The sequence below is a fragment of the Passer domesticus genome, chromosome 1 (genome assembly GCF_036417665.1).
Source record: "Passer domesticus isolate bPasDom1 chromosome 1, bPasDom1.hap1, whole genome shotgun sequence".
Classification (NCBI taxonomy): Eukaryota; Metazoa; Chordata; class Aves; order Passeriformes; family Passeridae; genus Passer; species Passer domesticus.
The window spans coordinates 40195814-40210579 of record NC_087474.1 but is presented as its reverse complement, the minus strand read 5'-3'; the positions used below and the strand labels follow the sequence as shown (position 1 = coordinate 40210579).

At 39.4% G+C, this 14766-nt stretch overlaps 2 long non-coding RNA genes across 3 annotated transcripts in view; one reads left to right on the top strand and one right to left on the bottom strand.

The window, feature by feature from the left end:
- Positions 1–286: 286 nt before the first annotated feature.
- LOC135287799 (uncharacterized) overlaps positions 287–14766 on the bottom strand; it is a 73727-nt gene continuing 59247 nt past the window's right edge. For both annotated transcript variants that reach the window (XR_010351314.1, XR_010351315.1), the window contains exon 3: positions 287–501. This is a non-coding gene — a long non-coding RNA (uncharacterized LOC135287799). The remainder of the gene's footprint in view (positions 502–14766) is intronic.
- Positions 3940–13656, top strand: LOC135287785 (uncharacterized). Its single transcript, XR_010351312.1, has 4 exons — positions 3940–4073; positions 4780–4943; positions 12502–12596; positions 13504–13656. It is a non-coding gene; the product is annotated as an uncharacterized LOC135287785 (long non-coding RNA).

Below are 14766 nucleotides of genomic sequence, written 5' to 3'. Positions count from 1 at the left end.
GCTGCTTTGAAAATGAAAGAGAGAGAGAGACAGAAGGAAATATTTTAGAAGAAAATGTGGGACACAATTTACGTAACAAAACTCCCCTTATCTAGGTAATATAGTCTTTTTTGCCCAGCGGCAGCAGCCTATCTGAAAGGGTTGCGTCAGGATGTAATTTTCTTCCCCTGAAATAGAGATTAAAACCTGCCTAGTAAAAGACCACCAGAAATCCAGGACATGTTGCACCTCCAAAACAGAATGTTTTACTGATGGTTATTTAAATTCTTTATGAGACAATGGTTTCCAGTGCACTTTAAATTTAAACAGAGGCAGGGAGGTGTTGCCTTTTACAGATCTCTATTCTATGATGTTTGATCAACTTCTAGACCACACAGCATGATAGAATACCTGTATGCCATCTTTGGTTTTCCTATCCTTCTTGCTGATCTCTGTTGTGGACTATTGCAGCTCTTAGATCTATTCTTGGGAAATGCAATGACTCAGAATAATGTATATTTCCTACATGAAAAACAAAAATACAAACTGTTACACTCTCTTATGGCACTTGATGCTTGATTTGCTGAAGTTATAGGGACTAGTCAAATATTAACAATCTTCAGAGCCTTTACAAATGCCAAGGCTGTTTTGCCTAAGGTCAGACATTACGCAAAAACATTTTCTTAACAAAAAAAACTTCAAAATCCCAGTCGAGTGCCACATACATATATATAGATTTCAGGTTATTCTCCAGTGAACTGCACTGAAAATCTCAAAGTCCCATTAGTAATGCCCCGCCTGCCTCTCTTAGCCTGGGTCAGTTACCATGGCATCTGCACAGCTCTTTAAAAAGAACCCAAAGCCAGTGTAAGCTACATCTGAGTCAGCTCAATGCCCGACCTAACAAAAATACTATTGCCTAAAAATGGGCACTCCTAGTAGATTTTACCTGAAGCATACTACTTTGATACAGACAATAACACCACTAAGGCAAGACAGTGCATGCAACAGTTATAAGCAATAAAATAACTCATTTTGCCACTGCACTTGTCAAAGAATTAGAAGGTGTCATAACACCAGGTGTCAGAGAAGACAAACACTCAAATGTTTCCAAAAATACACTGATGAGGAACATAGGTTTCCTAGGAAGGAAGGGGGTGACAGAGACTGTGTTCACACAAGTAGTGCTGATATGGCACATCTACCTCCAGGGAAGTAATGGAGAGATGTCTGTTCAGGAGAGGACCACGCTCGTCTCCAAAGGGACATCTGGGTTCATTTTTCAGCATGTGTGGAATCTCATTCAATGCTCAGGCTTATTATAGATTTTGTGAAGGAAGGAAAAACAGCATGAGAAACAGAGGCCAACAATTTTGTTTCTCAAGTCTCTGATCAGCCCCTGTCAAACTCCTTTTCCTACCAATAAAAGCAAAAGAGTGTAGTGCTTGAGTGTGTAATAGTGAGAGTTGGAATTCATAAGCACTTAGAGAAATCCCTCCTAAAATTTTAGTAAATACTAACGAATTTGAACACTACATTTCATGTAAAGTACTGGACATCTATTTTTAGCACAGCAAACTATCTCTTCCTAAAGCAGTCACTATTAAACACTTTTTGCAGTATGTGAAAGAGAAGGGAAGTTTTGCCTGGTAATTTTTTTTTTTTTATAGTATCATGAAGGGAGAATTTTGTGGGTTTTTTTGTTTTGTGTGAACAAATGCCTATTTCTACAGTCATTCACAACTGACAAAATAATAAAAAATGTACCTGTTACATGTTTAAATGAGAGTAGCAGGGAGTGTCTTGGGTCATTTGCCCATGCTCCAGATTCCAGTTTTAAAAAGCAGGGACTGGGCATGTCCTACTGCTAATTCTGCTTTTCTAACCATTTGAATCTAGAGAGCTAGAGATGAATGACTGCATCTGGCGAGAAACTTTCTTTTGCTCCCCAACCCATTGAAACCTCAGAAAATTCCCCTAGCCTTTCAAGCGGGGCTAAAGAGGTAAAAGTCTCAAACACAATCTGACAGCACCCTAATCTAGGACAAAAACACACACACCGTGTGAACCAAACACTGCCCATTTGACTCTGCCATCCCCAAGCCTCCTGCATGCCTGCTAATGGAAAAAGCACACATGCAGATGCATGCAGGTTCCTTTGGAACAGCCTGCCCACTGGAAGAGAAGAAATCTGCCTTTCACATGAAGTCATTTTGCCAGTGTTTTGAATAGTATTTTCCGCATGTTTTTTCTATGAGATCAGCAGTCATGCCCTACTGTTCCACATTATCAGCCTTTTTTTTCCACCCTGTGTTTTACATTAGCAAATCAGCCAGCTCTGAGATCATATTACGTAAGTTTCTTGTTTTATTTTATTTTTTTTTCAATTTCTGTGTTTCTCTAATTAATAGGAAGTGGCTCTCCATTAAGTCCTACAGATGACAAATGGCTTCCTTTCCTCATTTGCGCACAGCTCAGCTGCGAGCCCATTGTTCCTTGAGCTGCTCTTTCCCAGTGCTGCCAGCCCCAGGGCTGTTGTGTTTCACAGAGCAAAAACCACTCCAGGAGCAGGACAACAATGTCATGGATACATTTGTCCCTCACCAGCCAGAGGCCCTTGTGACAAAATACAAACGTGCACACAATAAACTTTGACCTGTAATTTTAGCCTTTCCCTAAGGAGGGTTCATCTCACTTGACATTGACCTGCTGAAAGGCAGCTGTCTGAGCTATTGGGTTACTGATGCTTCCTCTGTAATCACTGGGGAGGAGTATTCAACCCATCTGAGGTGGATGAGAATTTTCAGGAGGTGCCTACTTGCCGCTGGCTACAGAGCATACTGAGGCAGCTACTAAATTAAACATCTACTTCCCAGATGACTGAAGTGATATGACATGAATTCCATTGTACATAGTTTTCTGCACCAGTTGAAGCCTGCTCTGAAGGAGAAATGTCTTCTTTATCCTTCAGTCCAAAACAGTCAACACTACCTCCATTTTCTATTTTGAAGCTCTTGTATGGCTTTTTTTAGTCTCTCATTAATGGAACTGGTAAATAATTTGTAACAAATCATGTACTTCAATGAAATGAAAATTTTGAAACCTCCCAGTTTTCTTTCAATGCATATGCTTTTCAAAATTTAGTGACTGCATCTTTTATAGACAGTTGGGTAAGAATAGTCAATGACTAAAATTCTAAGGTTGAGGGTTAGTCTGGTTTGGATTCATTCACCACAGAGTATTTTCCTGTTCTGTGGCAGGATACCACTGGAGGTTATTTGAAATAATTTGACTCTGCTTGGTACTGGTTTAAAAGCATGGCAGTGGTCTGTTACAATGACTTATTTGCATGGCATTAATTTTGAGCTGAGATGGAATTATTTAGGATGCTGACATATGATGAAAATTATCTTGTCTAAAAATTAAGCTTTATGAGGTGAAAATATATTTTCTGCAGATGAACCCTAATAAGCATTTAAAATTCATAGTTTCTAAGAATACTATTAGTGAATTTGTTGCAATATTCCTGAAAAAATTATACAGAGCAGAATGATGTATTGGAAATACAGTTGCTACTTTTGTTCAGCAAGTTAGAAGCTGAGCATTAGCACAGAACTAACAACAGATTAGAAAAATAAAAAGGAAAGACTGAATTGCTATTCCCATTATATTTCTGCTCAAACAAAATGTTGAAAATCGTTTGATTGTCTCTGATATAAAAGATGTTATGAGGGAATGGTCATTTCAAATATAGCCATTCTCACTTGCATATTGAAATCTGAAGGTAATCTCAGATTTTTATTTGGGAAACAAATCCTTAAATTCTGCCAGTTATTTTTAAAACAGGCCTGGAATAGTTAGAACTGGGGGTGTCACAGAGCAGAACACATACACAATAGCTGTTAAAATGAGATGTCATATTGACAAAGCTCAGGGGACAACACCCTGTAAGAAAACAGCCTATGTTACATCCATGGTCTTCTCCGAGAGTCTCCACTGAGAATCCTTCCCCAAGAGTCCTGGCAACAGCACTCTTCCAAAGAATTTGGAATCTCTTTTACCTTCCTAGCCTTGTGCTCATGTCTTGCTAGAAGGTGAGTTGCCTTCCAACAAGCAATTCTAATGTGCTACTTCTTTCTTGTTCTTCTGCATTTAAATTTTGTTATTCCATATCCCTCTCCTGCATGGGCTGGGATTTCCTAAACTGTCTTCTGTGCAATGGAACAAACTAATCAGCCAGCTAATATTCTCTATCCCCTTTACTAATTGGTCACAATATCCAAAGAGTAGAGCATTGGACATATTTCAGTTATTGAGGTGAGTAAAGGAAATGGGATGTGTCAGAGCTGATACTCTGGTCTCTGGCAGCTAAATGCTATAGCAGCACACACTGCTGAGAGTTGCTAGATGGAGGATCTGTTCCACAGAGGTGTGCTGGGAAGCTGATTTAGCAGCTGTGCCTAGATACAGGTCCAAACAAACAAGGATCTGAAAGCTGGCTCCAAATCGACAGCCTGGTAACCATTCAGCTAGTCTCAGAAAACATTTTGTTCCAAGGCTTTAAGTGCTTTCTATTTTCTGCAGGAAAATCTCCACTGAATTACTGTTATGCACCTTTCACCCAACAGAGGAAAAGTTGATTTAATACAGAATCCTAGTTGGTAATTTGGCATTTGTACAGACAAACTCCCAAAAATTTCAGAAGTGACTGTTCAAAGAGAGTGACAGGCATTAGTATGCTTTGCAAAAAAAAACCCCACACTGATAACTCAGCACATTCTTCTGTGTTTTCTTTTTCAGGTTCTCTAGAAGAAGCATTTTGCAACCACACTCACAGAAATTCCATTTGGTTGCAAGACCTTTGCCCACAATAGAGAAAGCTATGCCAGCATTGGAGTAAAATTACATCCAGAATTGTAAGGGAAGTAAAACATCCAGGAATATTCCTCTTTCAAAAGCTGCTGGTGAGAATGACGGGCAATGTCTTCTGAGTTTTAGAAAAGTTCTTAAAATTTCTGTTTCTGTTTCCAAAGCTCCATTTCCAAGAGCCTGTTTGACTGATGCAGATCTCTGAGACCATGTAGGTTTAAATATTTTCCTTTAAAAAGTGACAGCCATACTGCACCTTGCCCAACAGGAGCATTTCCTAGCTAAGAGTAATAATTAGAGCAAATCCCAGAAATTAAAGGCAAGTTATTTGAAAATATATGCCCAGTCACAATCATTAGGGATCTAAAATTTCCTTATTTCTTGAACAGGCATTTCTATCAGTCTGACAACAATCAGTTAGATGCAACAGATCCAACTTCTGGTTGAGGAATCCAGAGATTTATAGGATTTATAAAGTAAATCTGAGGTTTTTAGGTCACTAGACTACATCTGGCCTATTTTGGTAATGACTAAAAAGTGTTATCACCACTGCAAGTGGTGTTGTGTTCACATTGGTGTCTGTGGTGGTTTATGCAACTGGAATGGACCTTTTTTTTTTTGTTAGAAAATCGTGATGGTTTTGCTCCATAATCTGGAGAAGGTAGAGAGCTCCAACATAAAGGAATGAAGTCAAAAAAGAAATGTGATTACAGATCAGAATGGAAAGGTCCAATCATCAGGACCATACACAATCTGTGTCAGGGCAAATGAATATTCTCTAGGCTTGTGAGTATCCTTCACAACATTAGAAAAAGTCAAAACAAAAAGGAAAAAGAGGCTGGGAAAATTTATATCCTTACTATTGTAAGCCATGCACAACACCTGGAAATGCTTAGGATTCCAATAACATCTCAGAATATAGCTGTTGTTTTTTTTTTTTAACAAACCATACTAGTATTATTCACTCTATTTTTTATCTGAGCAACGTAGACTGGCAAGTACTATAAACATTTCTGGAAATAGTCACTCAAATTTTACTTCACCCGTAGTTAAAGCATTGGTATTTTCTTGGATTGCTCTCTTCCCTGGGGACAGAGCCAACATCAGAGTAAATGTCACCCTCTGAGAATATTAAATGATTGATAACTAGGTTATTCTAAAAAACAAGAGAAAAGGAAACTTAGCTACTCTCAGTGTAATGCCTCAGTATTACTCTAGTATCAATGTGTACCACTGAGAAGTAGTTTTGTAAGTCAGACACCAAAACTAGGAATAGACTAGCTGATTCCCCTGGATCCATTGCACATTTTCTTTGTTTCATGTTTCTTTGTTTCATTAATTAAAACAGTTATTACACAAAGTAATGGAGAACAATTTATTAAGAACTTATTAGAAAGAAGACACTGTAGGCTCTCCCCTACAATATAGTATTTAACTATCTTGCTGGGCTGGGTTTCCTTGAAGTAATCCCTTGTGCTTTTTTTGGACAGTTTTTATCATAAATTCTGCTGAAAACTTCCATTTGCTGCAATGCTCATCATGTTACAGTGCAATAAGAGCAGGGCTGCTCAGATCCCCCATGTCACCATGCAGTGTTTAGTTGTGTCCTCGTGCTCTCCTGCTCATCCACCCTCTACCTCTGGACAAGGAGGTGTCTGATGCCAGGCTGCCTGTGTTTGTGTTGTTTGCAGGCCTGATCCCACAGAGTCCCTGTCTGTAAGCATATACCTAAGCTCTCTAACTTATATAAGATATAATACAAGAAAAAAAAAATCCCCCATTTACTTACACATAAAAGACAAAGAAAAATAATGGAAGTACTCACATATAAAATATTAATAAGAGGAGAGCTTTGAAGTTATCTTTGGAGGCAGGAGGAGTCACAACTCACTGGAGAAGCCAAGCCCCTAGAGAAGAGCCTGCTGCTAGCTCAGGCCAAGGTGAATTTTGGGTGGGAAACAGGACAGGCTCAGTGAAACAGGAAGGTTGACAGTTACAGAGGACAAAGAAGGGTCCTTGCCAGTCCACATATTTTGTAGCTGGGCCAGCTGGATTTGATGCAGACCACTCCAAACCTGAAAATTCTGTGCCAGACAATTTCAATAGGGAAATGAAGATTTTTACAAAATGAAACAGAAAAAAGTTACTACCCACTCTGCTTGTCTTCCTGCAGATTTTAGCACACAGTAGTGTCATTTGCAGCCTATAGAGCACTGTGGGTTTCTGTCCTTGTGCCAGCTTGCAGAGTTAGGAATGAGAGAGGTGAAGGTGTTGTTAGCTCACTGTACAGCCAGTGGGGTGGGTGAGCATGGGGAAGAGTAAGGGGGTGGGTACAGAGGCAGAATGGAGTAGAGTCACATGCCCAGCAACAGCTCAAGTGAAATAACTGACAGTATGGATGCTGACACAGTTGCCTCAATGGTGGAAGGTTCTCAAGTGATGGAAATAGGTCACATCTGAAATTTTTCATTAGGCTGTCTACATATCCAGGAAAATACAGGTGTTTTGTTTTGACCCAGTTTTTTCTTTTTTTTTTTTCTTTACAACTAAGAACTAGAATTGGATTTTAGATTAAAGCCCTTACTTAGGAAAACAGTTTTGTGCTATAGAGCACACTCAGCCTGTATCAAGGCTGCATGAGTGCAGGTAACCTGTAGCTGCAGCTCTGGTATTAGACTACTAAGAACTTGCTTAACAACCAAACATGCTGTGACCATGTCTTTGAACAGGGCTTATTTCAGTACAGCATTAAAGGTTAAAATTCAAACCAGCATATCCCTCAGTTAATGTTTCCTTTAGCCTTTGATGTCTGTTTACTCTTTCCCATACCTGTTTCGATTTCAGGTCAGAGGGCATTTGTATGTAGGTAAGAGTACACATATCTAAGAGACTATTTCTGCAGGGATGTTATAGAGGGTAATTTTAGGTCCAGGACACATACTGAGAAGTGGACAGGCTGCCAGAAGGATTATAAAACCACTCGTGTGTTTTTCAAATCCAAAGGACAGGTTTCAATTAAGCAAAGCTAGGTTTGGCTGCAACAGAAATCAGTGCCAGGTAGACAAGGCTTCTCTGATCCCTCTCCTGCCTCATCCGCCCTTCCCATTTTGTACTTTTGGCCAGCTATGCGATGAACATTTGCTGTGAACTTGCACAAACCCTTGCAGCATGACAGTCTGTGGAAAGCAGTTCCAAGGTGAAAGGTTTGTATATGGCTGGACAGACTAGATTGGCGCAAGAGGCATGTCAGAGGCTGGCCCGTTGCCAGGAAGATAACCTCCCAGTCCATATTCTGGAAGTCACTTCCATTAAACAGGCAGGAAGATGCTGTGTATTTTGCCATTGTATAGGTTCTGACCCAGTGCCAAAATAAGCTCCCAAAATGGATGCACAGCGCAGCATCTAAAACACTGCACTGTCCCAACTGTGGTAAAGGAAAACACTTCTTTCCCTGTTGCTATGTACTTTGGCAGATCTCCCATCCAAAGAATTGTGCTCAAAGTACTCTGGAAACACCTGCCAGGAGACTACTTGGGAATGTTGTTTAAACAAGCCTACCTGCCAACTTTCCAGCACTGTTGACTTTACAGTACCAAAAACGCGTCCTATTTTAAAACAGGCTTGATGGATAACAGGAACTGGGCCATAAGGATGAAGCACAGAATGTGCTTAAAATCTGCTTGCAGTTTCTGAAGCTGCTCAAAGCATGTAACTGTCTAATGTACAGACATTTCAATATGCAGCCGTATACATGGTTGGACTCCTGACAGGAACACATACGTAATAATGGTATGTGTTGATGCTGTGTGAGGAGAGGAAGGATATGTTTTTCCTACAGTAATTTACTCTAAAATGGCTTCCATGTAATTGTTTTCTGATAAGATGTCTTTTTAAGTGTGTGTACAATATTTTTAGAGGAGCTATAAAAATTTTCAGGGCAAAGCATTAGTGTATAGTGTTTGTTCTCAGGGGAGGTCATGCAGAAGAAGAGGTAAAGAGAGTAGCCTCTTGCCAGCTTCGTCTACTGAAGGGAAGAGGAGGTGCAGACAGACAGAAAAAAATGTCCTTTTTTACACACACACAGACTTAGCATGTACACAAACACACTGGCACGGCCAAAGTTATCAGGTAGTGATAAAAATAATGTCTGTACATTAACATTGGTCAGTACAAGACATATTGACAGATCTTCTAATGGGGGAAACTGAATTTCCTTCCATCTCCACTGTGCACATACTTCTATTTCCCCATACAGTGTGTTTTTCTTCAGATGTAGGTAGCTCAGTGTCCATTTAGTTAAATTCCCTCTGGTCTCCTTGAGGATTTCAGAGAGCTGTTCATGTTCTTGGCCCACTCCTAACACGTTCTTTTGATGGAGAACTTGAATCCCATAGCAACTTTCTGTATGTGAAGGTCTGTGAGGTTCCCCCACCCCCCTTTCACTACTTCTAGTAATAGCCTTAGTCCATAAATTTAATCTCTTCAGGGAACTTCAGCAAACATGGAAAATGGCTCTATAAAGGGTCATCTTAGGCACAAGGAGGAAGCTCAGCCTCTCTGACTCAATCATCCAGACTATGCAAGTTCAGTCCTGCAATAACTCCAAGAAAGGCTGCATCAGAATTTTTGCTGATCCATGGATGTGTCAAAATGCTTACATCTAAAGTTTCAATTAACCCCCAAGAATGTGCAGCAAATCAATGAATGTCCATCAACATGGCAAACAGCGAGCTCGTTCAAGCCCTCTCAAAAATTTCCCGCTGTTGACCCACAGCAGTGAGGAATACATCTGCCACTTGTAATGCAGTATTTTGTGAACTTTAAAACTGTTCTAACCAGCTAAAATCAAGAAGCTGTCTGAAGTGCTCTTTATGTCCAGATAAAAAGAAACTGTCTGCTGTGCCAGCAGAAGTATATAACTCTATCCTGAAATATTTACAGCCTCATTGGGCTGCATTTTTCTCTGTCTGAAGCCAAATAAGTATTTCCCGAAGACTACTGACTTTGTAGGACTATTTATATCCAGCTTCTCTTGAATATCAATGGAATGATTCTTGTTGACTTCAGTAGGAGCTGGATCAATGATCATATCACTGAAGTCATAATTCATTAGACAAAAGGCTCACAAAATTTAGCTGCAGCTACTCTGTCACTAATCAGTGGATACAAATTTTGCTGACCTTTCCACTGCAAAGACACCTGTACCATCAGAACAGTCCCAATTGTCATTCAATAGTTTAGAAAACATTCACAAGTATTATTATCCAACTTTTTGTCATGTAAAGTGCTCTGGCTCTATCACTCCATCTTAACCTGTGGAAAAGGCAGAGGTATCTCTATGACTAGAGCAGGCTGAGTACTGCACAATCATCTCCACGGAAACTCTGAAATGCACAGCTGTGAGCTTGGCTTGAGGACCCTTAGCATTTGTTTTTGCAAGCTTCCATCTCTCATGTGCAGTATGCTGTCAAGGAGAGAGTTCATGTCCTCAAGCCAGTAGCAGATGCATGAAAATGTAAAATCCTCCCATATCTTTAATCAACAACTGAAATCCATAGATGTGTGGCAGGGACAAGCAAAGCCAATGCACATGCTTTAGTTTTTGGGTTTTTTTTTTCTGTAGTGAGACTGACTTGGCTTTATATGTATTTTCCCTTTCCTAGTGTGCTGTGATTCCCTTCACTGCCATTGCAATCTGATAGCTCAGTACATCTTTGTCTACAGTGTTTTTTGTTTGTTTGTTTGTTTACTTTTCTGCAGGAATGCTGCAGCATTTGCTTTGTTTTCTGGTTTCCACTATATCAGAATTAATTTTCTTCTTTTCAAAAATATAGACACCAAAACCAAAATAGCGTGTGTTAAAAATATTTTTAGGAGGAATAGTGCTGTAAGGTGTTTATTTTTAAAAGCCTTATGGTATTTAAAAATGTTGAGTGCACAGAAAAAAAATGCAGCACTTTGATATTCCTGCAAGGTTCAGATCTCCGACTTCATGGGAGGAAATCTTGGTTTAGTTATTATGAGCTCTTTTATCCATTGTCTAATTCTTGTTTCCTGTATTTTAAGTACAGGAGACTGAAGAATTAAGCTGATTAAAATCAGAAAAATGTTCTTTTAAAAAGCTAAACATAATTTCTGAAGTGAACTGTCCTATACATAGCATTCTTAAACATGAGAATGTTTCAGCACTCTGAAACTGAAATACTTTCTATTACAAGGTATTGTGCTTGCATACTCTGAAAGGTGCTTGAGATACTTGGCTCAGGTTTATCTTCTATGTGTAATAAAGCCTATAAAGCAGCATGATAACAGATAATAAATTACAGCAGCAGACATGAGTGAGAGGTTGAGGTTATTCAGGGCTGTTTGTGATGTCATATTGTGTTTATCAATAATTCAGTTATTATATTTTCCATATTAAATTTTCATTTAGAAATCTCTTTTCTATGTCGGAACCTACAGACTGCCATGCATATGCAAGCCCTTTCCCTAAAACTGAGAGTGTTTTTTTTCCCCAGAGAAACAATAATTTGCAAGCAGTTGATGAATGCAGCTGTAATCTTGACAATTTAGTCAGAAAAACTTTAATCCTTCATATAGCAGCACAGTGAATTTTTTGAGCAAAGTCTTGAAGACACAGGAGCTTGGGGACTAAGGACTTCTAACCAAAAAACCTCTCTAATCTTACCACAGGTTTGGAGAAATCAGATTAGGAACTATGAAAAGTTCCTTAATTTTATTTTGGGGTTGACAGTTTTGCTTAATCAGAAATGCTTTAATTTTCCTTCTGTCTTCTTTCTCTCTCTAATTTTAATAGTTGAGATGGAGCTACAAAGACTCAGTCATTTCATTCAAGCAGCAACTAGACCCTAACTGCTTTCAGAATTGACTGTATTTGACTTTAGCCACAAAACCTAGGTCTTAAATGCTGGCAGTGCTTGGCAACTTTAAAACCCTAATAACAGGAAAAAAGATTCAGCTAGGAATTACAGCAAGTTGCTGGAACTTCACTAAAAATAGTGTCAGATGTGTCTGTGCTGGGGAACTATCACTGCAAGAGACTGTAGAGTTCTTTGTGGTAAATGGGTCAGAGAAGGGCTGCTAGTGGGAACTGGTAACTTCATGACAACTTGCTCACCATGGCAAAAACCACAGAGTTTGAATGGAGGGTAGCATGAAGTGTTGCTGATACACAGGAATTCCTAGTCCTAAAATGAAAATTTGTTGGAGTTGCTCCAATGTATGCTATTGTTCAGTGTCTAATGTTGACTCTACAACATTTGATTTTTGAAGGATGGGAAAAAATCTGCACTGGATTTCATGTCTCCATAACAAAGAAGTGGTTATAAGAACCATCTACCTTGGTCTTATGAAATCTGAGGACTTCTGAATATTATATGCAATTTTGGCTGGACAGCTTGAGCCAATTCCAGCTCCCTAAGTAGTAAAAAATAAAAAAGAGCAGCAGAAAAGAACCTGCTAGTGTATTCCCTAGAAATAACAATAATAAAAAAGTGGTATGCAATGATGTGGTGGTATGCAAAAAGGAATGGTATGGCCATAGAAATACAGTGATAAACAGCAGGGAATGATATGCACCAGCAAAAGTAATTTTCTTCTGCACTATTACTAACCTTTTGTTTTTCTATTGAGGACAAGAAGCAAGGGAACAACACCATGCCCAAATCAAAGCAGACATGTAAGAAGCCTTCTGGGATAAGAGCCATATCCCCAGCCAGCCAGATCAGGTAAGAAGACCACACATATTAAGGGACCAGCTCTCCCTGCCCCTTCATGCACTGTACTTCTCCCCATCCCCTGCCTGTGCTTCTGGTTCTGATCATGGCAGGGCAGCTGTGGTGTCACTAAATGGCAGGAGAAAAGAGAGGAGAGGTGAGGAGGAGTGTAAACATGCACCAGTACCAGCAGCAGGGGCTCTGTGAGTCCAGGACTCCCCAGAAAGCATCAAGATGGGGCAGCCCCATCTCTCTGATTGTGGCATGTAGCTCAGGTGACATTTTGGTGACTCTTTATTTGCCTGATAATGTTAAAGCCTTTTGCTGGAGTCGCAACACCTTGTTATTCTATTGAAAAGTGCTAATCAGGTTATTTTCCAGCAACTAACTCCAACAGCATTGACAATCACCTTTTAATTTATGGCTACTACCCTGCTTTCTTAAAGTTCATTTTATTTATTAACTTGCTATTTTGTAGTGGTCTCTTTTCCATTTTCATACAAATGTAGATGCAAAATGCAACAGTTTTATTAATTCACAGATTTTATATCTCTAACAGTTTTGCTACTCATTACACTCTGACAAGCAATGTTATCACAGTTTACTGGGCACAAGATACAAGTCTTGAAACAATTCTGCCCCTTTTTTAATGAAGATACTAATGAATGTGGAAAATGTCTCAAGTTAATTGGTTCCTCTCAGAGGGACTGGAATGGGAAAAGGAAATGACAAGGGAAATAGGTATAAAAATAAACCATTCTTGTGCTCTAAATTTCCTGATCCCCTGGAGTTTTTCATAAGCCGAAGTAAAGGAAAAACCTCACAGCTGGTGCATTTTTGCATTTTAGATGCATATGAATAAGAATATTTATGCTTTAAAATACCAACATAATTTTAAACCACCATTTTCTAATTGCAGCTGATATATGCTTCATGTGTTTCTTGGCGACTTCATTTGGAAAAGACACAGGAACCTCAAAAAGTGTAGGATTTCATTAGGGAAAAAAAAGCAGCACAGGCTGCTGTATATATTGAGGAGCTTGCCAAGCCTATGGGAAATCAGAGGAACAGATAGACCAGCCTCCTTCTTCCAAGTTCCATCTCTATGAATTAAACTCAGGAACATTTTCTGCCTGGGACAGAAGAAAGTCTTATGTGCCTAGGTAAAAAAGAACAGTATGTGCTTAGGCTAAGCCAATCGCCCAAACCCATTTTCCATAAACAAGGCTCTGCTACGGAGACATAACTGTGTTTAATCCTGTCTGGATGACTTCATTTGCTAAGCACTCCAGAGCTTGCCATAGACCATGTGATTCACCCAGCTCCATTCACTCCAGAAAGTGGCTCTCTCTTTGACTCTGAAGCAGCAAAAAAAAGGTCATTTATCAGAGCAGTAGAATTAACACTAGGTCATGAGTACCCTAAAAGGTTGTGTTGATTTTGCAATTGAAACCACCACAAAGGAGTATCTTTCCTTCAGGAAAAGTCTTTCCAAACTGTTGTATTTCATTGATTTTTATCATTTTCCCGTTGTTTTTAAATAATCTCAACCCACTTCCAACATGGATTCACAGCAATTCCAGCTACTAGAAAGCAGTAAGTGTTTCATCCTGAACATAAAAGAATTCTATGTTTTGATTTTTTTAATCCATGTTATATTTTAGGACATTATATAACTGCTTCATACAGCAAATAATTTTTAATTAACCTTTATGCATTTCTGTTTTTTCTCCCCTACAACATGGAAGAACTTTCTCTACCCGTGAAAGGCGGGTTGGAACTAGATGTTCTCTTAAGTCCTTTCCAACTCACCAGAAAAAGCTGGATTTTGAGTCCGTTTATGCCTTATGTCATAACTCTTTGAACTAACTCAAGCACGCAGGCAACTGAGGAGTAAGAACTGTCTCAAAGACAGTGCAGGTTTTGGCCCTGAAGGTGAGGCTTTCAGATCTGCCAGTGAACGTGAGGTGCCACACAGGTTTCTCAGGCTGAATTTCTCTCCACCATACCCTCGAGCTAGAAATGCAGGCCAGGGAGCAACAATCCCTGGAGTCTAATTAAAAGATCCTGGCTTGTAGTGTGGGAAATGCCTCCATGATGAATAGCACTTTGCTGCACTGAACAATCTGTTCTTAAAACATAAAATGGATTGTGCTGATTGTAAAGTGGGGATCTGTTTTAT